Genomic DNA, 25,957 nt, shown 5'->3' on the forward strand with positions numbered 1-25,957 from the left:
CATCATGTCATCTGCAAAGAGTGATAACTTGGTCTCCTCATTGCCTATTTTAATACCTTCAATATCCTTTTCTTTTCTAATTGCTACTGCTAGTGTTTCTACTACAATGTTAAAAAATAGAGGTGATAATGGGCATCCTTTTTTCACTCCTGATTTTATTGGGAATGCATCTAGTTTATCCTCATTGCAGATGATGTTAGCTGGTGGGTTTTTTTTAGGAAAGATCATTCTATTCCTAAGCTTTCTAGTGTTTTTAATAGGAATGGGTGTTTTATTTTATCAAAGGCTTTTTCTGCATCTATTGAGATAATCATGCGATTTTTGTTGGTTTGCTTATTGATATGGACAATTATGTGGATGGTTTTCCTAATATTGAACCAGCCCTGCATCCCTGATATAAATCCTACTTGATCATAGTGAATAACCCTCCTGTTCACTTGCTGGAGTCTTTTTGCTAGTATCCTCTTTAAGATTTTTGCATCTATATTCATTAGGGAGATTAGTCTATAGTTTTCTTTCTCTGTTTTTGACCTGCCTGGCTTTGGAATCAGAATCAAGTTTTTGTCATGAAAGGAATTTGGCTGAACTCCCTCTATACTTATTATGTCTAACAGTTTGTGTAATATTGGGATTAGTTGTTCTTTGAATGTTTGATAAAATTCACTTGTGAATCCATCAGACCCTCTGGACTTTTTCTTAGGGAATTCTTTGATGGCTTGTTGGATTTCTTTTTATGATATGGGATTAATTAAGAATTCTATTTCTTCTTCTGTTAGTCTAGGTAATTTATATTTTTGTAAATATTTATCTATATCACCTAGATTGATATATTTATTGCCATATAATTGGGCAAAGTAGTTTTTAATTATTGCCTTAATTTCCTCTTCATTGGAGGTGAGGTCCCCCTTTTCATCTATGATACTGTTAATTTACTTTCTTTCTTTCCTTTTTTAAATTAGATTGACCAGTACTTTGTCTATTTTTTGTGTTTTTCAAAGTACCAGCTTCTAGTCTTATTTATGAGTTCAACAGTTCTATCACTTTCGATTTTATTAATTTCTCCCTTAATTTTTAGGATCTTTAGGTTGGTTTTCTTCTGGGTTTTTTTAATTTGTTCACTTTCAAGTTTTGTAATTTGCATTTCCAATTCATTGATCTCTGCCCTCCCTAATTTGTTAATGTATGCACTCAGGGAATTTTCCTCTGAGTACTGCTTTGGCTGCATTCTATAAGGTTTGAAAGGATGTCTCACCATTGTCATTTTCCTCAATGAAATTATTAATTGTTTCTATGTTTTGTTCTCTAACTAACCGATTTTAGAGTATCATATTATTTAATTTCCAATTAATTTTTGATTTGGCTCTCCATGTACCTTTACTGATCATTATTTTTATTGTCTTATGATCTAAAAAGTTTGCATTTATTTTTTCTGCTTTTCTGCATTTGTTTGCCATGTTTCTGTGACCTAGTGTATGGTCAATCTTTGTGAATGTGCCATGTGGTGCTGAGAAGAAGGTATATTCCTTTTTGTCCCTATTTATTTTTCTCCATATGTCTATTAACTCTAATTTTTCTAAGATTTCATTCACATCTTTTACCTCTTTCTTATTTATTTTTTTATTTGATTTATCTAAATTTGATAATGGTTGTTTCAGGTCTCCCACTAATATGGTTTTACTGTCTATTTCCTCCTTCAATTCTCCTAGTTTCTCCATTAGAAATTTGGGTTCTATGCCATTTGGTGCATACATGTTGATTAATGATATTTCCTCATTGTCTATACTCCCTTTTAACAGAATATATTTACCTTCCCTATTCCATTTAATCAAGTGTATTTTTGCTTTGGCTTTGTCAGCTATCATGATTGCAACTCCTGCCTTCTTTCTATCAGTTGAATCCCCAAAAGTATTACTCCATCCTTTAATTCTGACCTTGTGAGTATCTACCCACCTCATGTGTGTTTCTTGAAGACAACATATGGTAGGGATTTGGATTCTAATCCATTCTTCTATTTGTCTGCTTTTTATTGGTGAGTTAATCCCATTCACGTTCAAAGTTATGATTGTCACTTGTGGATTCCCTGGCATTTTGAAACCCTCCTGTAATTCTGACCTTTCTTCTTTAGCTCTAACCTTTTAAACCAGTGATTTACTTTAAATCAGTCCCCCTAGTCCCCTCCCTTGATATGCTTCCCTTTCTAGCCCCTCCCTTTTTTTCCCTTTTTGTTTGTTGGTTGGTTTGGGGGGGGGGGTTGTTTGTTTTTTTTAGGGTTGGTTAATTTCCCTTCCCCCTCTCATTCCCTTCCTTTTTATACTTGTTCCTACCTCCCCCTCTTTAATTTACCCTTCTCTCATACCCTCTTGGATAGGATAGAATTCAAGATCCCAGTGGATCTAGATGTTCTTCCCTCTCAGAGTTGATTGCACTGAGATTAAGGTTTAAGTAATAGCAACTAGCACTCTCGTATCTTTGTGTGAGAAAGATTATTCTCTTTAGTTTTTTTTTTCTATTTCTTGAAGTATATCTTAGTACCATCAATGATTCCCCTCTCCATTTATCTTTCTTTCCCCTCTCTCTCCATATCGTCTTGATGCCCCAATCTTTCTCTATGAGTGATTCTTCTAACTACTGTAATGATGCATGCAACATTTTAGAGTTACACATCACATTTTCCCTGCATATTAACATATATAATTTGATATAAATGTAGTCCTTATAGAAGGGGGTTTGAATAAAAGAAAAAGATAACTTTTTTCTCCTTTTCCCTTTCCTTCATATTTATCGTTTCATGTTTCTCTTGTTCTTTGTATTTGGATTTCATACTTTCCACAGGGCTCTAGTCTTTTCTTTACAAAAACTTGGAAATCTTCTATTTTATTGAATGGCCATACTTTTCCCTGGAAGTATATAGTCAGTTTTGATGGATAGCTGATTCTTGGTTGAAGACACAGTTCTCTTGCCCTTCTGAATATCATGTTCCAGGCCTTACGGTCATTCAGAGTGGAACTTGCAAGGCCTTGTGTGACCCTGATTGGCATTCCTTTATATCTAAATTGTCTTTTTCTGGCTTCTTATAAGATTTTTTCTTTTGCTTGAAAGGTTTGGAATTTCGCAATTACATTCCTGGGAGTTGTCTTTTGGGGATTTAGTGTAGAGGGTGTTCTGTGAACTCTTTCAATACCTATTTTGTCCCCTTGTTCTAGAATCTTGGGGCATTTTTCTGGGATGATATCTTGTATTTTGATATCAAGAATACTGTTTATTTCTGGATTTTCTGGTAGACCAATGATTCTCAGATTGCCTCTCCTTCCTCTGTTTTCCAGGGCTGTCACCTTGTCAGTGAGATATTTTATGTTATCTTCTAATTTCTTAGTCTTTTGACTTTGCTTTATTAATTCTTGCTGTTTTGCAAGATCATTGTCTCCCAGTTGCCTGATTCTGATCTTTAAAGACTGGTTTCCTTTTCAGTTTGTTTTGTCCTGCTTTTTGAAGCTTCAAGCTGTTTCTGAAATTACGTGATTTTGTCCCTCATATTGCTGAGTTTCTTTTGCATTGTTTCCCATTTTTCCTGCCAGAAGGATTCCATATTTTTGATACCTTCCAATTTAAATTCTTCAAGAGCTTGTGGACAATTTCTAATTCTTTTGGAAGGTTTTGGAGCATTTGTTTGTGTTTCTTCTTCTATTTCCTCTGTATTCCATATTTTCCCTCCATAAAATGTATGCAAAGTCACCCCCTTCTTCTTGATTTTCTTGGTGTTGGGAGGCTGTTCCTGAGCATTTTTTGCTATCTCTATGCTTTTTTTTCCCCTTTCCAGTAAGAAATCTGAGTGAGTAGGGCTTGCTCTCAGTGTAAGGGTCTAACGATCAAGGCTTTAGCCTCGGGCATATTCTCGGTTCTCCGCAGCTGTGTTGTCTTCCCAGGGGAGCCCAGGGTCTGCCCTCCTGTGCCTGCCAGCGTTTCGGGTGTTACTTCTCTCAGGTGTAGGTCTTTGGTGGTCTTAGTTAACTCCTAAAACCTGCGGGTTCCCCTTACTCACTTCAGGGTATCCCTTCGCATACTCATTGATTATAGTGCTCGGGTTCTAGATGCCCAAGATCTGAGTTCCCCTTGCCCTTCTGTCAGGGTTTTGGGTGTTACTACTCACAGGAGTAGGTACTTGGTGGCCTTAGTCATGTCTCTAGACCTGGATCTGCCTGTTGTTCAGTCCTGGGGTGCCCATCTCTCACTTGTTGATTCTGGCCAGTGCTGACTTTAACTCTGGCTCTGTAGGTGTGGTGGGGTGGTGGTGGTGGGGAGGGTAGGTCAGCTTTTCGTTCCCTTATATTGTGGAAGTTTTGGAATTCCACCTACTTTCAATTCTGCACCTTAGTGTGGGGTCCTTACATTCTTATGGAGATTTTTTTGGGGGGGTCTTTTGAGGTCATCTGTGTTGTTGGGTCTGAGGAGAGGAAGCAAGCTGTGTCTACTCAGCAGCCATGCTTACCTGGAAGTCCATTTCTTTCTTTTTTAAGAGATAAAAAGGTTAAGAAATGCACTCATTAGAAGACCCAAAGGGCCATATAGTACCAGGTACCTGTGAATGAGTGATTCCCATTTAATAATATTAGAGGGAACTTCATAGTGTATAGTAATAACACATTTTTATAGTATAGCACGCTCAATTTTGCAAAGTATTTACATCAAAGCAGTCTTATGGGGGTTGATGCCATGAGTTTTATTATCCCTCTTTTAGAAAAGTTTAGGAAGTGATTAGTTTCATCCTGTTTTCTAGAGATGAGAGTTGGAATCAATATTTGATAGGAGGAAGTTTAGGAAGTGATTAGTTTCATCCTGTTTTCTAGAGATGAGAGTTGGAATCAATATTTGATAGGAGGGACTTCTTAATAAGTAGGTTTACCAGGAAGGAGAAAGTACACCGTAAAGGGGTAGTTCCAATTAGTAGAAATCTTCAAGGAGGAGCTGGAAAAATGAGAAATGGAGAAGGATATTTTAGAGATATTTATAGAATTTTAGATTACCAACTCAAAGAGACCTTAAGAATACAGAGTTCAACCTTCTCATTTTATTATAGATGTGGAAATTGAGGCTCAAAGTGGCAAATGATTTTTTTAGTCATAGCTGATAGTAGGAGATAAATTAATGACTCTAAGTTAGTAGACCAACAACTCTGAAGCACTTACTATATGCTAAGACCTGAAGATATGAAGAAAGGGGAAAGATAGTCCCTAAACTCAAGGAGGTAGCAATCTAATGAGACAGACAACATGCCAACAAATATGAACAAACAAAATACATACAATGAATAAAAGGTTTCTTGTAGCTGAGACTTGAAGGAATCCAAGGAAATCAGACAATTGGAGGGAAGTATTTCAGGGATGAGGGACAGCCAGGGAAAATGCCCAGAGTGGGGAGATAAAGTATCTTGGGCGAGGAGCACCCAGAAGACCAGTATCACTGAATTACAGAATTTTTCAAGAGGTATAAGAAGAATAGAAAGATAGAAAGGAGCCAAATAAGAAGGGCTTTGGATTGCAAATGATTTATTATTTTATCTGAGAGACAATAGGGAGTCATTGAGGTTATTAAGTTATTAAGTAGGTGAATATTGTCACATAAGCACTTTAGGTAGATCACTTTGGAAAGTGAATGTAGGATGGTCAGGAGTGAGGAGAAAGAGACTTGTGACAGGGAGATCAACCAGCAAACTATTACCATCATCTATCTGGATTTGAGTTGATGAGGTTTACACTAGGGAGTTGGTAGTATTAGAGGAGCGAAGGGAACACATATGAGAGATGTTATAAAGATTAAAAAAAAACAATAGTACTCGGCAACAGTTTGAATATGGGGAGGGAGGATGAGAGAGAGTGAGGATATTATGATAACATCTGGGTTGTGAACTCAGGTGACAATGATGATGTTATCCTAAACAATAGTAGAAAAGTTGAGCAGAAGGGAAGGTTTAGGGAAAAGATGGATACAATTGAGTTTTATGTCTATGGCAATTGGAAATGCAAAAATGGAATCAACAGAAAAATTAGGGCTAAAATGTAGATATATGAATCATGAGCTTAGAGATGACAATTGTATCAATTAGAGTTTATGAGATCACAAAATGAAATAAGATAGCAGGAGAAAAAAGATCAGACAGTCTCATGGGAATCTACCTTTATCAGTCATGGTCTCAATAAAGATCTAGCAAAGGAGATTAAGAATAAATAACCATACAGATAGGAGGAAAATCAGGAAATAGCAGTATCATAAAAATCTTTAGAAAAGAAAATTTCCAGAAGAGTCTGATAAATAATTTTGAAGGTTTCAGATAGGTAAAGGAAGAGGATAACTGATAAAAATCCAAGAGATTTCTCAATTAAGAGACAGAAACATTTGGAGGGGACAGTTTCTGTTGAATGATGAGTTTGGAAGAGATACCATAGACAATTATGAGGAAAGACCATGGTGGCACCTATTATGGATACCTTTATCAAGCAGCTTAACACAATGAGGAGAAGAAATATTGAATGATAGTTAGCAGAGACTGACTGAATGAATAGTTGTTTTTAGGGGATAGAGACCTATAGGCATGTTTGTAGTCATGTAGAGAAGTAGAAAGAGAAATATGGACACAATATAAATAAAAGAGCAGGAATAATAAAAGGGGCAATCTGTAGGAGAGGACAGTATCAGTTGGTATGAATTATACATATACAAACATTTGCCTCAGAAAAGTGAAAGGCCACATCTGAAAAAAAAATAGAGTCAAGAAGATAGGGACAGAAATGATATGAGTGATGTGACATGAGGAGAGAAAAGAGGACTCTCAGTGAATAGCCTCAATATTTTATGTAATATATGACTAAACATTCCCAGTTAAAAGTTTCAGGAAAGAGGTAGTCATGGGAAGCTTAAGAGGGGATGCAAAATTTTGGAATAGCAACTTTAATGAGTGAGATAATAAAGGTGACAGAAAAGATTTTCATTGTATCAATAAGGATACAATTTAATTTCTGTAGAGGAACTTCAGAAATTTTTGTATGCATGCATATATACATACATATATGTAAATAAATGTATTTACACATAATTGATTTCCTTTATAATCTTAAATTTTAATTTTATATATTTAAAAACATTATTATGAGTAGCAGTCTATACTCTTCGTCAGACTTTTCAAGAGGACCATGATAACAGAAAGGTATAGAACCTCTAAAATAGTCCTATCTTTTAATTTATTTGAAGAATATTATATTTAGACATCATGTTTTGACACAATCACTTCCCAATAACTTCAATTGTATATATTTGAAAAGAAAAGCTAAATAACAAATCAACAGAAACAGTTAAGCAAACCTATCTAATTTTGCCATTGCAAATGATAGAACATGTGAGGTTACATATTGCTTGCCTTTCCTTAACAAGGAACAAAGAATTAACTATTTTAATATCAGGCATCTGAATATAACAGTGTCAATTTCACTTTGGTAATTTTGTGCATTGTGTATATTGTCCTCCTGGTTCTGCTTCCTTTATCCTGCATTAGTCATTGCTAATCTTTCTCTATTTTCTCTGAATTCCTCATATTTGTTATTCTTTACAATCCAGTACCATTTCATTAAATTCATACAATTTAATTGATATTAATTTATATTTTATCCATTTGGCCCTATTGTTACTAGCAGACAATCTTTCCTTTAGTTTTTGGATATAGTTTTCTGCCATTTAAAAAAATAAACCACTATAAATTAACAATTAAAAATAAATTGTTAACCCTGATGTCTTAACTCATTCAATTGACTCCTTTTGTATTGATTTTACTAAGCCTTTTGTTCAAAATGAATAGAAATATTTAATCTTGAAACCTCTGACTCCTATCCCCTCTGTACTCATTAATGGATTGAAGTAGAATAGTTTAGCAGTCAAGCAGTCTTAGACCTTGTAGGAATTAAATTTTAATGGATTGACTAAAATATATGAAAATTGTAAATAATATGGTGGTCACTGATTTAAAAGATTAAAGCTCAAAGTCAAAATGACTTTTAATAGCCTTTATTTACAAAAGAGGTGGAAAGAATGAAAGTAGAGAAATGCATAAAGGAATAGAGAAGATATCTAACCTATCACACTAAATATTGCTTGACTCAGCCAGGTGCAATTTATTAACTCTCTCACCCAAAGTTAAACTCTCTCAAAGTCAGGAAAGGAAAACCAGCTATTTACTTACCCAAGTTCCCTTCAAGAGGCAGGTCAAGATGACTTGAGCTGAAGATGACTCCTGAAGCCTATTCTTTCTGCATCCAACTCTCTTCTTGAAGCCAACTTCCCAGCCCCAGAAATTTAGGGCTTTTTATAGCGTCTTCTTGGGCATTCCCCTATTCACAGGGGTCAATCACAGCCTCCAAATTGCCCAGCACTTACTAGGGGGTCAGTGTCTTGTGGGATCCACTTCTTACTTTCTTACCTCTAAAGGTGTTAATTCTTATTCTAGGCCTCTGAAGGTGTAAACCTTTTTTTTTTTTTTTAAACCATGGGATTCACATATTTCTGACTGATTGGGTAAAAAGGGTGGAGGTCTCTTTACTTAGTTATTAGTTAGGTCCTATGTAGGGGTACTAAAAGACAGAGTTGACTAAATGTTAACTCAAAATAGAGAATAAAAAATTCCATTTCACAACCTACCACTTCCCTGAAGAACCTTTTCCATGCCTTTACTCTTGCAGGTAAGCAATATCCCACTGTGAATGGAGATTGAATATAGTAGTGAATTGACAGCTGACTTCAAAACCAGGAAGATATGAATGACTATTATTTTTGTGATCCTAGACAAGATTTCTCCTCACTCTTCATTCCCTTAAACAGTCCTCTACAATTATAAGTGGCAGAGAAGAAGGTAACTTGAATTAAATGAATAAACCCCTTATCTGGGAATTCCCTATGCAAATGGAAGTCTTTACCAATCTCTATAAATCATCACTATATATTTATAGAGCACAATTAGCCCAGCCATTCTCCAAACAATGGACATATCTCTCTCCTTGTTTTGGTTACTATAAAAAATATAACTATGAAGATTTTAGGATATATTTTATCTATTAGTAAGTAGCAAAATCTCTACATCAATTGGTATGAAGAGTTCAGTAACTTTTTTGGGGATAATATTAAGTTATATCCAGAATGACTGAACCAGTCTTGTCTTTCTGTGGCTATTTCTACCATTGCATATTTCCATTTTCTACCACCTTTGTCACTTTGATTGCAAAGCTTCTTATTTTCAAGATTATGTTACATAAATAATTGGTTGCAGATACAAGAATATAACCCGGGTTTTTTTGACTTCAGAGTTTCCATTTTAGTTTTGTCTTGTTTTTTCACAAAATTGCTTAGTGTTTGAATCATATGACATCCAGGTCCATTCCATCTCTGAGGTGCTACAATTCTATTAGATTGTAACTCAAACTAAGAAAATGCAATTATTTACTTCTATAGTAAAGAATCAAATCAGTTAAATTCCCCAAAGGTAAGCCAAAAGTTTAGAACATTAAAGTCTAAAATCCCAGTAACCTGGAGTAAAATAAAAGGGAGGAACAGTGTAACCTTTAGTTTGTCATTAATGTAGTTTGCTCATTTAATAGTTTTCAACATGAATTTATAAAAATCTCCTCTTAGATAAAATATCACCAAGGCAACAACATATGGGAAGACTTTTGTCAGAATCGCTAATATTATACCTCTTGGTCAATTTAGCATTTCATTGACATAGTCCTTTTGTTTTCAAACAAGACTATTACTTTAAAACAAACCACAATGAACCCCAGATTTCCTCAGAACTTAATTAGTTACCTTCATGTTCTTTCATTCACTAGACTTTTTTTTTTCCTACTGAGGTTGCTAATCTCCTTGGTGGGAATGAGCTTGTCCTTGTGACTACTGGAACTTCTATCTCTAATGCCCTCATTTTCTATTTGTTGCTTCTGTAGGCAGGCAGTCATAGACCTACAGAAAATCTTTTCCATACATTTGCCCTTTTAGTTAAGCTATATAATACTCAGAATTGTCACCTGAATGAGAATATTTATAAGATAAAGTAAAGCCTTGGATTGTTTTGGTTTTGTGTTTAAGTTTAGAAAGACAATAGTTTTATCAATTCAATTCAACTCAACAAACATTTATGGAGATCAGCCATAAATTCATAAGACTACAAATAAACTCATGCATAACTGAGCTTTTAAAGCAAGGCTACATAGTAGGCAATGGGAAAATGGAGATGGAATACAATTCCCACTTAAATTAGTTGAAGATTTAATGAGGGAGAAAGGATGTGCTTTAAAAATCCTAAATATAAAATAGGATATAAGTTCATAAAAAGTATATAACATTATGAAGCTTCTGAGAAGGAAAATATTATTTTCATCTGGGAGAGATGGAAAAAAAACAAGAAAGGCAAATTAGATATCAGGGAAAGAAGTGGAATTTGAACTGGGTCTTGATGGATGAATAGGAATTTAATAGAGGTAGAGGGACATGATCTTCCAGGAATAGAGAATGGGATATGCAAAGGCACAGAAGCAGAAAAGAAGTGTCCAAATATAGGGAGTGATGTCCCTAATTTAACTGGAACACAGTCTGTTTGAAAGACACGGGCATGAGGTAATACTGAAGGAGTGGGTTAAAGGCAGAGAGATGTCTTTGAATTACAGGCTCAATAATTTATATATTCTTTATTAATTTGCTGTTAGAGTTTATTTATTTTCTATTTTTTAGGCAACTGAAGGTTCTTCAGTGGAAGAAAGGTGGATAGCTATGATGCAAATTATATTGTACCTGCAGAAAAGATGGATAGAATCATAGGATCATACATTTAAATGTGAATGGGATCTTAGAGATCATCTAGTATATCTCTTTATTTTCCAGGTGAGAAGAGAGATGCAGACAGACACAGAGAGAAACATAGAGACAGACAGAGAGAGATTAAGTTCTATTTTTTCAATTTCAGCCAAGTAGGAAATAGTAAAGCTAGAATTGAAATCCAGGTATTCTGATTCCTGAATTTTGAGTCCTTACATCTGCCATAGAATCTCAACTCTACCTCTTACTAACTGAGTGACTGTAGGCAAGTCACATTAGTTAGTTAAGCCTCAGTTTCTTCATAAGCAAAGCAAAAGTAGGGATCCAGATGATCTCTGGTCTCTTCTTGCTTTATATCTATGATCTTATGACACCAAATAAATTGTTTTGATGACTAATTTTACCTTTTCCAATGAGGGAGAACTAGGAAATGGAGAGGAAGAGTTAAACACATTCTTAATATCTGATAGGTGGTTAACTGGGAGAATAATACTGCCTTTAATGTATAAAGAAAAAATAAAGGAAATTTGGAGAAAGATATAGTTTTGTACAACTATGGAATTTTTGCCATGTGAAGTTTGAGGTGCCAGTGGGCCATTGGCGGGGAGGATGCCCAGTAGGTAGTTGGAAATGCATGTTTAGAACTTGAAAGAGAAGTTAACAGATATTTTTCTTCTCACAGGCCTTTGATCAAGATCTCAGTGTGGGAAGTTTAGGAACAAATCAGTATTACTCTAATCTCAAAGCTTAGTAAGTCTTGAAAAGTAGCTGTTTCCTCTTAAATGTATCTATGTGCCTTTAGCTGTACTTTTGCACCTCTTTTGAATCCCTTTCTTAGCTAGAAACTGTTATAATATATCTTACTATTAAACATGAAACAGAGATACTTTTGACAGATAAATCTCCCAGAGTATCCTGTCCTCTGGGACTCTTTTCTGTTTCATTCCTGAGTCTACCCATTGCTAGGTGCCTAAGGCCAAATTCTTGCAGTATTTTGGCCTTCCTGTAGAGCCCTCCTTCCTCCTCTCCCCTATTGTTCTGTTATTTGTTAAATCATTTTTGTCAAGATAATTGGAGTTCTTAGAGCTTGATGCACAGATTTAAGGTTAAAGGGACACATTTACTTTCTCACATAAAGCCAGTGAATCAATTTTCCCCAGCAGCAGTGGACTAATAAAATCCCCCCACCCCTTCACTAAATGCACATAAATACTTCTTCTGCAGTGAAAGCATTAACTCTTCATGCCCCTATGAGGCATCAAAGGTACCATAAAGGAGACAGGAAAAGGTCAGTAGAGGTGGCTAAAACATTAAAATAATCTGGTTTAAGCTTGGTTCTTCCCATCTGCCCTGTATCAGTCTTCTTTCTTTCCCCATTTTTTTTGTCCTCACTACATGCTTAAAACATTATCAATTAGAAATGGTAGAAGTGAAAGTGTCAGCTTTTACCCAGAACACAGACAAATAGCTGCTAAATACGGAAAACAATATTTCTGTTTCTCGGCAACTCAAAATTTGGTGAATCAAAACTAAAATCACCAAAAGTAATTTTTTTGTTGGAGGAAATGATTCCTCCATCTTTCCTGATGGGTTAGTGATGTGTAATATAATACACTACCCATTAAATCTGCAATAAGTAGGAAAATACAAGGAAGAAAAAAAATGACTTTGCCTTTGTTCTCTGGAATAAGTTGGGGTGGGGTTATACACAGTCTAGGTGATTGGTGGGGTACCAGAAACCTTATTTCTGCTAAAATTCTTAGAAATAATCATAAAATGTTAGAAGTAGAAGAAACATTGGTAAATTAAATCCTAGAAAGAAACGAATTATGTTACCTTAAACAGCTCACCTTCCTTCTCTGGGAATCAATTTCCTCATTCAAAAAATGAGGAACAAAGTATAACCAGTCCACTCTATTCCAAACACGCCCAAATCCTAAGGTACTTACCTAGAAATTAGGTTTACAAATACAAAATGTGAAGTTCTTAGCCTCTAAGTAGCTTACATTCGAGGATGGCAATAGAGTATATAAATAGATAAAGCACAAGTTCTCTGACTTCTGGTGGAAGAGATCACTAACAACTACAGATCAAGAAAGACTTCATAGGGGAAGTGGGATGTGTGCTGGGTCTTGGAGAAACCAAAGGATTTTAAGCAGCAAAAATGAAGAGGATATTCATTCCATTACTTCCAGCTATAAATGAAATTCAATATGAAGGAGCTTGTCAAAGATCAGAGATCATGCATGGCATAGCTAGCAGGAAGGCAAGAAGGCAGATTATGGGCAGCTCCCTAGCTGAACCCTCTCAGTTTTCCCTTTCAAAATTTACAATAATTACTCAAATCAAATTTTGGAGTGGCAGAAGCAACAAAAAGTTAGGGTAAGACATTTTTCTGCACTTGGAAAACTTAAGAAGTAGTCAGAAGTCTGTGACACCAGAGTGGTGTTTTTTTTCTGGAGGAAAGGAGCTACAGAAGCAGAAGGAGCATCAGCTTAAGGAGCTCTCGGTACAGAAATGGTAAGCGGATAACATAAATTGTCAGAAAAAAAGATTAGAGGGGTTGCTTTGCTGTCACTGATTGGCAAACAAATTGATAATATGAAGTTCTGAGCCATAATACCAGATGGATAGGAGTTCTAGTGGGAATCAGAAGGGAGCAGAGGCCCTGGCTATAGTTCCAAAGTGAAGAGGAGCACAGATGCATGCAGCTGCAGGAGATCTAGGGCCCTTTCTTGGTAAAAAAACTAGGCAACCCATCACTATATGACTGACTGCAAGGATAATATCACCTTGGAATTCACCCAAAATTACAGATTCCTAGAATTAACTCTGAAAAAAGCAGCATGAAAAAACATGAAGCTTAGTTGAATACCTCCCCACCAACAGGTGAGCAGAGTCCAATTTTAATATAATGTGAAAAGTCAAAAAATGGTCTGCAAAAATGAGTAAACAGGACAAAAGAGAATTTGAACATAAAATGCTACTTCAGTAAAAGGGATGACCAAAAAAACCCATAAGAAGAAAATAATATAACAGTGCCTCCCAAAAAATAGCTCAATGAAAAATGCTGATTTGACCCAAGCCCAACAAGCATTCCTAGAAAAGTAAGAGACAAGAGTGATAGAGGGAAACGTGAGAAAAGAGATGAGAGTGATACAAGAAAAAAATAGAATTAATAGTTTGTAAGAGGTACAAAAATTCTGAAAAAAAACCCACCTTAAATGAACAGAATTGGCCAAAATTGTTTTTAAGTATCAAATTCCAATGGGAAACGAGAACTTTTTAATAACAATTAATTTTTTTTTCCAGATTACATGTCCATATATGTTTTTCTAAATACTTTCTTGCTGATGTTTTTCAATCCATGCACTCTCTTTTACTCTTTTCCCTTCCCAAGAAGCAGGCAATAGGAAAAGGTTCATTTGAGGACTGAAATCCTTTCACATTTTCTATTAAGGCTTCACAAAATTTCATTTCCTCTTCTGACTCTATATTTTTTTCATCTCTCTTGTTCAAATATTTTTTCTTGCAACAGGCTTTTTCTCTGTCTCTTACTCATTTTCAGGTTATATTTTCCCTCAATTTTATCTATGCACTGAAGCTTAGTTCCATTCCTGGAGAAGAGGGAGTACTGTCCGTAGCTTGTACTGTGCCTTGGATCAACTCGGCTGTCTCAGTCTCAAATTGATCACTCTTCAGAGCATCTGGTTTGGCCTGTTGCATGGAGGTTCAGAGCTATTCAGTTCAACTGGTTCAAGTTGGACTTTGCCTAATTCCACCCAGGATGGATCTTTTTGGATTAACTTTCTCCCTTTGTTGCCTAAGCTGGGTCAAGCTGGGCCTCTGTTATGACTGGGCAATAGAGAGCATCTTCCTTTCTATTGCTGCTTATTCCATACTGTATTGGTTTCTTTACCTTTACCTTGCTGAGGACAGGACTAAGCCATCTGTGTTCTATCAACTGTGACTTATGCTGTATTGTGTCCTCCAAGTTTTGCTTAGTCTTGTTTACCTCTCTTTTTATATTCAGTGAGATGAATCCTCCTTTCTATCTTTTGCATTGTTATGAGACTCAACACTGCTTCACCTTTTATTCTATTGGTTCCACTATTCTAATATTTTTGAGGCATTTTTGTTCTTTAGTTGATAGGTAATTGGGGGAAACTTTCAGTGCTTCTTAATTTTTCTTCTTGGCCTGATCTCTTTAGCATTCCCCAACTCAGTTGCTGCAGTTCTGCAGACACCTCCACCACCACCATCATCCAATGGTGAAAAGAACTCTTAAAAAGCAGAATATGCCGCATGGAAAAAGAAGATACAAAATTCATTGAAGAGAAGATTTTAGGGAAAAAATCACAAAAGAGCAAAAGAGATACAAAAATCATTGAATAAAATTACTCTTTAACAATTAAATTGGGAGACAGAGTCAAGATGGTGACTTAGCAGCAGTTAAAGCCGAAACTGCTTTGACAATCCTTCCAAACCATTTTAAAAGTGCCTCAAAAGCCTTGCAGACTTCTGGGTAAACATGGTTGCAGCTTAGTTGCAGGAATCTACCTCTCCTCAATGCCTACCTATATAGACTACCTCAAAAGGACAAAAAAAAATCATATGAATGAAGTATCTCCACAGTAGGGTGCAGAATTGAAGGTACATGGGATTTGTACATTCCCACACTACAAGGAGGTGAAATAGTGTCTACCAAAATGTGAGCTGATCTACCCACCCCCACCCCACCTTCAGAGCCAGAACACTAGATTCAGAGCCAGAAAGTGCTAGAAACAATGAGCAAGTCAAGGACACCTCTAGGTCCTTGGCAGCTGACTAAGACCACCAAAGACCTACCCTTGAGAGCAGCTAGACTTGAGACCCCAGTAGGTGGGAAGAACACAGTTCTCAGGTGTGGAGATAGCATAGGGAAGGGCTGCAAACAGTAGAAGCAATGGATTCTGGAGAGGTGGCCTCAGGCAAAAACTGCACTCCTTAGCTCCATACACATAGAGAACCTGCCCTCCTCACTCAGACTTCTGACTGGAAAGGGAAGGAAAAACCAGCATAGTAATGGCAAAAAAATCAACTTGCCAATACAAAGAAGAACACGAACAAGGCTTCGACCAGGGATAATTTTTATGGAGGAAAAATAGAGACTACAGAGGAAACAGCTGAAAAGTATCTTCAGATAAATCCACCCAAACCTTGCAAAAACAATGGGAATTGGCCACAAGCTCTTGAAGAATTTAAATCAGAGCTTATCAAACAGATGGAAAAACATTGACAAAAAAGCCATGGGAAATAGTTCAGAAAGAAAACAACAGGTTAAAAGACAAGAACTTCCAATTAGTCCAAGTAGCCCAGAAATCAAATAAATTGATAAATGAATTAGAGACCAAAATTAAACAACTGGAAGCCATGAAAATCAGGACAGACCAAAACAAAAAGGAAAATCAAAAAATTATAGTGGAAAATCAAAAGATTATGGCAGAAAACCAGTCTTTAAAGACCAGAATTGGTCAATTAGAAGCCAATGACCTCACAAAAAAGCAATAATTAATAAAACAAAACAAAAACTTAACAAAATATAAGGAAACATGAAATATCTCACTGAGAAGATGACTGACCAAGAAAACAGGTCAAGAAGAGAAAATTTAAGTATCATTGGTCTACTTGAAAACACAGAAATAAACAGAAATCTTGACATCATACTATAAGAAATTATACAAGAAAACTGTCCTGATGATCTTGAACAAGGGGGCAAAATAGACATTGAAAGAGTCAATAGAACACCCTCTACAATAAATCTTCAAAAGACAACCCCCAAGAATATAATTTCCAAATTTAAAAGCTTCTAAGCTAAGGGAAATTTTTACAAAAAGCCAAAACGAGATAATTTAAATATCAAGGAGCACCAATTAGGATCACATAAGACCTGGCAGCTTCCACATTAAAAGACCACAAGGCTTGGAATATGATATTCAGAAATGCAAGAAAATTGGGTATTTATCCATCAAAATTGACTATATACTTCCAGGGAAAAGTTTGGGCTTTCAACAAAATAGAAGATTTCCAAGTATTTGTGAAGAAAATACCAGAACTAAGTGAAAAGTTTGATATCCAAGCACAAAAATCAAGAGAAACATAAAAAGGTAAATAAGAAAGAGAGGGGAAAAGGGAAATGTTTTTTTTTTTTAATTTAAACTTCCCTCTTTAAGGGCTTCAATAAGATCAAATTATATATATTAATATATGGGGAAAATTTTATTTTTAAGTCTGAAAATTTTAATTTACTATTTTAATAATTAGATGAATCATTAATAGGAAGAGATTGGGGTAATAAGTAGTATATAAGATTATATACAAAAGACAAAAAGGGAGGGGGGAATAGAAAAAGGCACCAAGGGAAACTTGAAGGAATAAGAAAAATAGGATAATTAATATCACTCAAAGAGTTGCATGGGAAGGAAAGGAGAAGAATACTGTTATAAGAAGGAGAGGAGGAGAGTGCTAATAAGAAATACTTAAACCTTACTCTCAGTGCAATCGGTTCTGAGAGGGAAGAGTATCTAGATCCATTGTGTATAGAATTTTATCTTACCTTACAGGGAAAGTGAGAAAGGAAACACTAAGGGGCTAGGGTGGGGCAGGAAGTACCAAAAAGGAGGGAAATGTGTGTAGGGAAGACACTAAAAAACTAAGAAGGAAACAAAAAGGGAGGGGGAAGAAAGGGAAGAATAATAAGGGTGGGGATAAGGGGGACTGATTAAAAGCAAACCACTGGTTTAAAAAGATATACTGAAAGGAGAAAGGTTAGAACTAAGAGAGGTTACCAAAATTGACGAATATAGAGGTTGTTATCATAACTCTGAATTTAAATGGAATGAACTCATCCATAAAACAAAAGCAAATAATAGAGTGGATTAGAAACCAAAATCCTACCATATGTTGTCTACAAGAAACACACATGAAGCAGGTAGACACTCACAGAAAATAGGTCAAAGGCTGGAGCGAGATCTATTGGGCCTCAACTGAGAAAAAGAAGGCACAAATAACAATCATGATATTTGACAAAGCCAAAGTAAAAATAGATCTGATCAAAAGTGATACATCCCGATAAGAGGCAGTATAGAGAATGAGGAAGTATCAGTACTCAACATGTATGCACCAAATGGTATAGCATCCAAATTTCTAAAGTTGAAACAAGTAGGGTTGAAGGAAGAAATAGATAGTAAAACAATACTAGTGGAAGATCTGAACCTTCCTCTATCAGAACTAGATAAATCAAATAAGAAAATAAATAAGAAAGAGGTAAGAGATGTGAATGAAATCCTAGAAAAATTAGAGTTAATAAATAAGTGGAGAAAAATAAATAGGGACAAAAAGGAATACACCTTCTTTTCAGCAGCACATGGTACATTCAGAAAGACTGACCATGTACGAGGGCATAAAAACATGGCAAAAAAGTGCAAAAAAGCAGAAATGATAAATGCAAACTTTTCATTTCATAATGCAGTAAAATAATAATTACTAAGTGTACATGGAGAGGTAAATCAGAAATTAATTATAAACTAAAAAATATGATTCTCCAAAACTGGTTAGTTAAAGAACAAATCATAGATACAATTAATAATTTCATTTCATTTCTCTCAGTCATATCCCCTCAACCCGTATAGTCAAGCAGTTGCTTTTCATCTGTGTTTTTACTCCCACAGTTTGTCCTCTGCTTGTGGATAGTGTTTTTTAGATCCCTGGAGATTGTTCAGGGACATTACATTAACACTAATGGAGAAGTCCATTACATTTGATTGTACCACAGTTTACCAGGCTCTGTGTAAAATGTTTTCTGGTTCTGCTTCTTTAGCTCTGCATCACTTCCTGGAGGATGTTCCAGTCTCCATGAAATTCTTCACTTTATTATTCCTTTTAGCACAATAGTATTCCATCAACAACATATACCACAATTTGTTCAGCCATTTCCCAAATGAAGGGCATCCCCTCATTTTCCAATTTTTGGCCAACACAAAGAGTGCAGCTATGAATATTCTTGAACAAGTCTTTTTCCTTATTAACTCTTGGGGTTACAAACACAGCAGTGCTATGGCTGGATCAAAGGGCAGACAGTCTTTTATCATTCTTTGGGCATAGTTCCAAATTGCCCTCCAGAATGGTTGGATCAATTCACAACTCCACAGGTAATGAATTAGTGTCCCTACTCTGCCACACCCCCTCCAGCATTCCTTACTTTCCATAGCTGTCATGTTAGCCAATCTGCTCGGTGTGAGGTGATGCCTCACAGTTGTTTTGATTTGTATCTATCTCTCTGATTATAAGAGATGTAGAACACTTTTTCATGTGCTTATTAATAGTTTTGATTTTTTTGGCTGAAAACTGCCTGTTCATGTCCCTTGCCCATTTATCAATTGGAGAATGGCTTGATTTTTTGTACAATTGATTTAGCTCTGTAAATTTGAGTAATTAAACCTTTGTCAGAGTTTTTATGAAGATTGTTTCCAATCTGTTGCTTCCCTTCTGATTTTAGTTACATTGGTTTTGTTTGTACAAAACTTTTTAATTTAATTTAATTTGATGTAGTCAAATATATTTTTACATTTTGTTACTCTTTCTAAGTCTTGCTTGGTTTACCTTCCCAAAGGTCTGACATGTATACAATTCTGTGTTCACCTAATTTACTTATAATTTCCTTCTTTATGTTCAAGTCATTCACCCATTCTGAATTTATCTTGGTGTAGGGTGTGAGGTGTTGATCCAAACCTAATCTCTCCCACACTCTCTTCCAATTTTCCCAGCAGTTTTTATCAAATAATGGATTTTTGCCCCCAAAGCTGAGGTCTTTGTGTTTGTCATAAACTGTCTTGCTGAGATTATTTATGCCAAGTCTATCCACTGATCCTCCTTTCTGTCTCCTGGCCAGTACAAAATTGTTTTGATAACCACTGCTTTATAGTATAGTTTGAGATTTGGGACTGCAAGTCCTCCTTCCTTTGTATTTTTTTTTTCATGATTTCCCTGGATATCCTTGATCTTTTGTTCTTCCAAATGAACTTAGTTATGTTTTTTTTCTAATTCAGTAAAGAAGGTTTTTGGTAGTTCAATGGGTATGGCACTAAATAAGTAAATTAATTTGGGTAGGATTGTCATTTTTATTATGTTAGCTCATCCCACCCATGAGCAATCAATGTTTTTTCCAATTGTTTAGATCTAGTTTTAACAGTGTGGAAAGTGTTTTGTAGTTGTGTTCATATAGTTACTGTGTTTGTCTCGGCAGATAGATTCCTAAGTATTTTATATTGTCTTGTGATTTTAAAAGGTATTTCTAATTCATGCTGCTGAAATGGGTTAGAGATATATAGAAATGCTGATGACTTATGCGGGTTTATTTCGTATCCTGCAACTTTGCTAAAGTTGTTTATTATTTTGAGTAACTTTTTGGTTGATTCTCTAGGATTCCTTAAGTAAATCATCATATCATCCTCAAAGAGCGATAGGTTCGTCTCCTCATTGCCATTTTTAATACCTTCAATTTCTTTTTCTTCTCTAATTGCTACTGCTAGTGTTTCTAGTACAATGTTAAATAATAGATGTGATAATGGGCATCTTTGTTTTGCTAAGGTGCTTTTAAAAGAAATTATTCTTCATTTTGGCCTGCCATCGCTTATTGATTCAGATAGAGGAAGTCATTTTACTGATTCTGTCTTAAACCATATATATTGTTACTTGGGTATAAATCCCAAATTCCATGCTCCATATCCTCCCCAGAGCTCAGGACAAGTTGAAAGGATGAATAAAGAACTTAAAACTATGATTGGCAAATTATGCACTGAGACCCATTTAAAATGGCCTGAAATTCTTCCTCTGGTCCTATTTTATCTTAGAATCAGGCCTAGTGGAGATTTACATATCTCACCATTTGAGATGCTTTTTGGACATCTGCCTGTACAGGCTAAGCATTTCTCCCCGGCATATACATCATTATTAGGGGGGGATACTCCTATTGCTTCTTATATACTGGAATTACAGCATAAACTGCATGAACTCCATGAATCCAGAACTGAAGTACAAGCCAGACCACTAGAGTTTTCACTTCCCGACCTGAACCCAGGAGACAGGTGTATATTAAGAATCTCCAGCATATTGGAGCAACTCAGCCTTCCTGAGAAGGACCATTCCTAATATTGTTAACTACTGCAACATCTATAAAGGTTGAAGAGAAGGACTCTTGAATTCATTGCTCACATGTAAGGAGAGCATCTTCTGTTGAGACTGATTGACTGTATCCTATCACATGCATTGAAGATAATAATCCATTGACAAGTGGATGCTGTTTTTCAAAGACACATTGAATTTCTGATTATTTTCTTCTCTTTCCCTTATTTTTTATTATTCATTTTCTTTTGAATATTCGATTTTTCCCCTTTCCTCATTTCTTGTAGAAAAGGTACATACAATTAATTTTTTTCACTCTACAGCAATATATATATATATATATATATATATATATATATATATATATATATATATATATATACTTGCTCTAATATCAATACATATCCCAAAGCTTTAAACTGTGGGAACCTGACATTTATTGATAATGTTATGGGACTATAATAAATGTTTGTGTCTGATTACAGGAAATGCAATAAAAACAAGGAGCACAGACTTAACCTAAATAGTGCCAAAAGAGCCCATAGGAAATACTAATGTGGACTCAAGGTTGCGACAATTGACATATGTTAAGTCATAGGACTTCCTTGTATCTACACTCTTTATGAAGTACTCATGCAAGTACCAAAATTTGACTATCATGCTATCTCCCTATATCTCTGAGAATGAAAAAAGTCAGTTCAGGGAATGATGCTTCCCTATCAAAATAGAATTCTAGTTTCTTTCCTTTTTATAGTATGGAAATTTCTTGCAGTCTTGGCTGCAAATGGGTAAGTGAAATATTACTGCATTCTGTCCTACTTGTGGGAAAGAAATTATTTTAAATTGGACCTGTACAAGTTACTGTTATGAATTTATTCTTGCTTACTTAATATTTTTTATATATAGATTTTGATATTTTGATTCTGGTTTTGAATTTTTTTCTTGTTTCTTCCATTTCTTCCAAAAGTTTAAATTTTTCCATATTTTTCCCTTTATATATTTTTTGTTTGTTTTTGTTTCTATTATTTTTTTAATTTTTTAATAACTGACTTATACACCCCCATAACTTAAAAATACACCCTGAGCTGAACTGGATGTTTTTTATTTTTTTTAACACCCACATGGGGGGGGGATTGTATTTTCATAAAAATCCAAGATTAAATATTTGTTCAGAAAGATCATCAGAGAAGAAGCTTGCTAACTCCTAAATCCAGAGAATGAACTGTTGCAGATAGATGCCAGAAAACCTATATTACATCAAGATTAAGAACAAACCATGGTGTGTGATTTATTCAACTGAAGGATGATTGAACATTTATTTTGAATGTACACTCTTATGCCAAAAGGGGACTGCCCCCTAATTGGCTTTTGTCAATGCGCCCAGCAAAACATTGGTTTTGTTGTCTCTCTCTCTCTCTATCTTTCCTCTTTCCCCTTATCTCTAAATATTGTAATTTCATAGCTGGTATATTCACAAGAACCATCAGAGAAACTAGTCTTCCTCGGGTGTCAGGGGGAGATTGTGAATTTCAAAACTACTCCATCCTATTCACACCATTCTTTGGAACATCAGATTTAGCTATTTCCTGATCAATAATAATAGAGATACTTGGAATAACAGAATCAGGTCTTGGAAACTACATTTTCCACCCTGTTCAGTGTAACAAGTGTAGAAAGGGCTGCAGCAAACTCAAGAAGCTATATAGCAGCTATATAACAGCTTTATAAACCAGTAGTATAGTAGTGCACATTCAAAGAAATACCAAAAATTCCCAAAATCACAATATCCCATTTAATGACAATAACAAACCTGCTATCATTATGATTCACATGAGTCTAAAGCTACTTCCTGTGTGACATTTAAAAAACATATGAAGTTCATGTATACTTGCCACAAGTTCTACAAATATAGCCAATCTTTCAACTTTGGCTGAGATATTTTTAACAAAGTCTATTACTTCCATCATTCCAAAATTTGGCAGGACAAACCAGAAAAAAAACCTCTGTACTGCTGATGAAAACTTTTTGGGTCTTAAATGTAACCAAGAATTTAGATCATTCTGGTGGAAGGGTAGAGTAAGCTGAAGAGTTAGAAATATAAAAACCCATTTAGAATCAACTAGGCTTCCCAGGAAAATCCTTTCTACCTCCTGGATGAGATCATAACTTATCACAGTTGTAAAAATGGAGAATTTGAACACCAGACTTCAATCGCCAGAAGTCCTTGGTGTTTCCCAGAATTCCCTATAATTTCACCTGAGTTCCCAGGTTGGTGAGATCACAATTGGTATATAACTGGCATTAATGCCTCCCTCTCTTTATCCATTCCATTGCAATGATGTATTAAATAAGCTAAGGGCGGGGATTCTGAATTGGCTAATCAGTCGTGGGCATGTGGTTATTATTGTGTATTTTCCTTATTCCTTGATTTCTAATAATCCTTAATAAACCTCATAAAATATAATATTTTTAATATGAGATATAATTTAATTTTTACAGTTTTTGGAAACCATAAGATTGGACGAGAACTTCTCAATTTATTTTTAAAGATATCCTAGATGATTTTTTTTTAAGCCACTTTTCTGAAGCCAAAAATGTTTGCCTACTCTCGCAAAGCTTCTAATTCAACTCGCTCCTGCTGCCTGCTTCTGAGTTTAACCCATCCTGCCTCCAGACCTGCTTGACCCATATTGCTTTCCCAGTCCCGACCTTCCCCAGCCCCAACCACAGCTGATCTCCAGCCTCTGAGCCAGATAGCCCCAGGCTAACCCCAGGACCCAGGCTGCTGGTAGCTGCTCCTGTGTCTTTCGAATCACAAACAAACTGGTAATAACTGGGATGTTTTTTCCTTAGGCAACAATTAGCCTCCACGTGGCAGGGGACCTCAGGGTCAGGGGTGAGAAGAGACTTTTCCAAACAGGAAGTTGATTACAAGCATCGTGTATTTACTTATTTTACTTGAGACTCGGGAGAAATTCATCTCCCTTCAGCTCTTTGCCATTTGGGCCTGCCCAGTTAGAGATTCCTAAAACCCATGTTCACTCTTGCTGTGGGATATTAGTCAGTCCTGACAAAAGGCATTTCAATGGACAAAAAAACAAAATAAAAGAAAACAACAAACTTTAAAGAGACTGGAGGTTATATTTTTAAGCTTTTTCAGACTCCACTGTTTTATTTCTATTGCACAAATGAATGCAATCATTTTAGGGGAAAATACAAATTAGATGAAATATTTCTTTCAAGAATTCCTCAGGGGGAGAGGCAGAGTCAAGATGGCAGCATAGAGGCAGCAAAAGTTCAGACTTATGAAATCCCTTCCTTTCCAACTACAAATTAAATGCTTCTAGGGCACTGAAAATCAAACCTAACAACAAGACAGAGCCAGGGAACCCTCCTGCTAGACTCAATTTAAAAGGTACACCCCCCAAAAGCTGGAATTTGAGAACACTCAGTTTTAAGGGGAAGGAAGAAGAAAGGGGCCAGGACACCCTCCCCCCCCCACCTAGAGGGCTAAATATCCAGGAGCAGCTGGAACTTATGAGCAGGCAAAGGTGCTTCTCTCAAGGGAGTACCTTGTGGGCAAAGCTATGCCAGGCTCAGAGCATTGAACACAGGTGGTGGGGAAGGAATTAGAGAAGGAGCACAACAGAGTGGACAGCCTAGTTGCAGCAGCAGAGACCCTGCATATTGCTCCCCCCCTTCCATGAGGTTTTGGCCTCAGGGCACATCCAGTTCAGACCAGCTGGACTTAATCCCATCAAAAGTCTTCAGAGGGCAGGGAAGCAAAAGCTACACTATCCCTCCCCCATAAACTGCACTGAGAAACTTGCTGAAAATACTCCAAGAAGGAAGACTGACAAAAAGCCCAAAACAAAGGAAAAAAATAGAGGAGCAAGAGAACAGGCAACTGCAGGGAGTAAAGAATGGGTTAATATGAGCAAACAACAGAAAAAGAAAAAAAATGAATTACATTTGATAGCTTCTATACAGGCAGTGAACAAAGTGCAAACAGAAAAGAGGAGAAGGGTACACCAAGCAATAAAACATATAACCCAGGTAATTGCTCGTAGGCTTGGGTAGAACTCAAAATACAATTCAAAACACAATTAAGGGAGGCTGAAGACAATTGTGAAAAGAACTTAAAAATGAAGGTAAGTCATCTGGAAACAGAGGAACTTGAACTAAAATGAGAAAATAATGTCTTGAAAGCCAAAACAAACCAGCTTGAAAATGAGGAAAAAGAGATGAAAAATGAGGTAAAGAGGATGAATAATAACCTCTAAAGAAAATCAGACCAGAAGGAGAAGGATGACCAAATATCCAGGGATGAAATACAGTCTTTAAGGACCAGAATACAATAACTAGAATCAAGTGACTTCACAAGGAAGCAGGACACTATAAAACAAAATCAAAAGAATGAAAAAACTGAGGAAAATATGAAGCATCTCATTCACAAAACAAAAAAAAATTAGAAAATTGTTCCAGGAAAGATAACTTGAGAATCATTGGTCTACCAGATGACCATGACAAAAAGAAAACTCTGGACATCATACTACAGGAAATTATCCAAGAAAACTGCCCCAATATTCTAGAACAAGAGGGAAAAGTAGAGATTGAAAGAATCCACAGACCACCTCCTGTACTTAATCCCCAACTGACAATACCCAGGAATGTTATAGCCAAATTCAAGAACTATCAGACCAAGGAAAAATATTACTACCTACTAAGAAGAAGTCATTCAGATATGATGGCACCACAGAGAGGATAACACAAGATCTGGCTGCATCTACACTGAAGGAACAAAAGTCATGGAATATAACATTCTGGAAAACAAGGGAACTAGGTCTACAACCAAGAATCAACTACCCAGCAAAACTGACTATATTCTTACAGAGGAAAGTATGGCCATTCAACAAAATAGAAGAATTCCAAGAATTTGTAAAGAAAAGAC

Source organism: Monodelphis domestica, chromosome 1 (genome assembly GCF_027887165.1).
Source record: "Monodelphis domestica isolate mMonDom1 chromosome 1, mMonDom1.pri, whole genome shotgun sequence".
Taxonomy (NCBI): Eukaryota; Metazoa; Chordata; class Mammalia; order Didelphimorphia; family Didelphidae; genus Monodelphis; species Monodelphis domestica.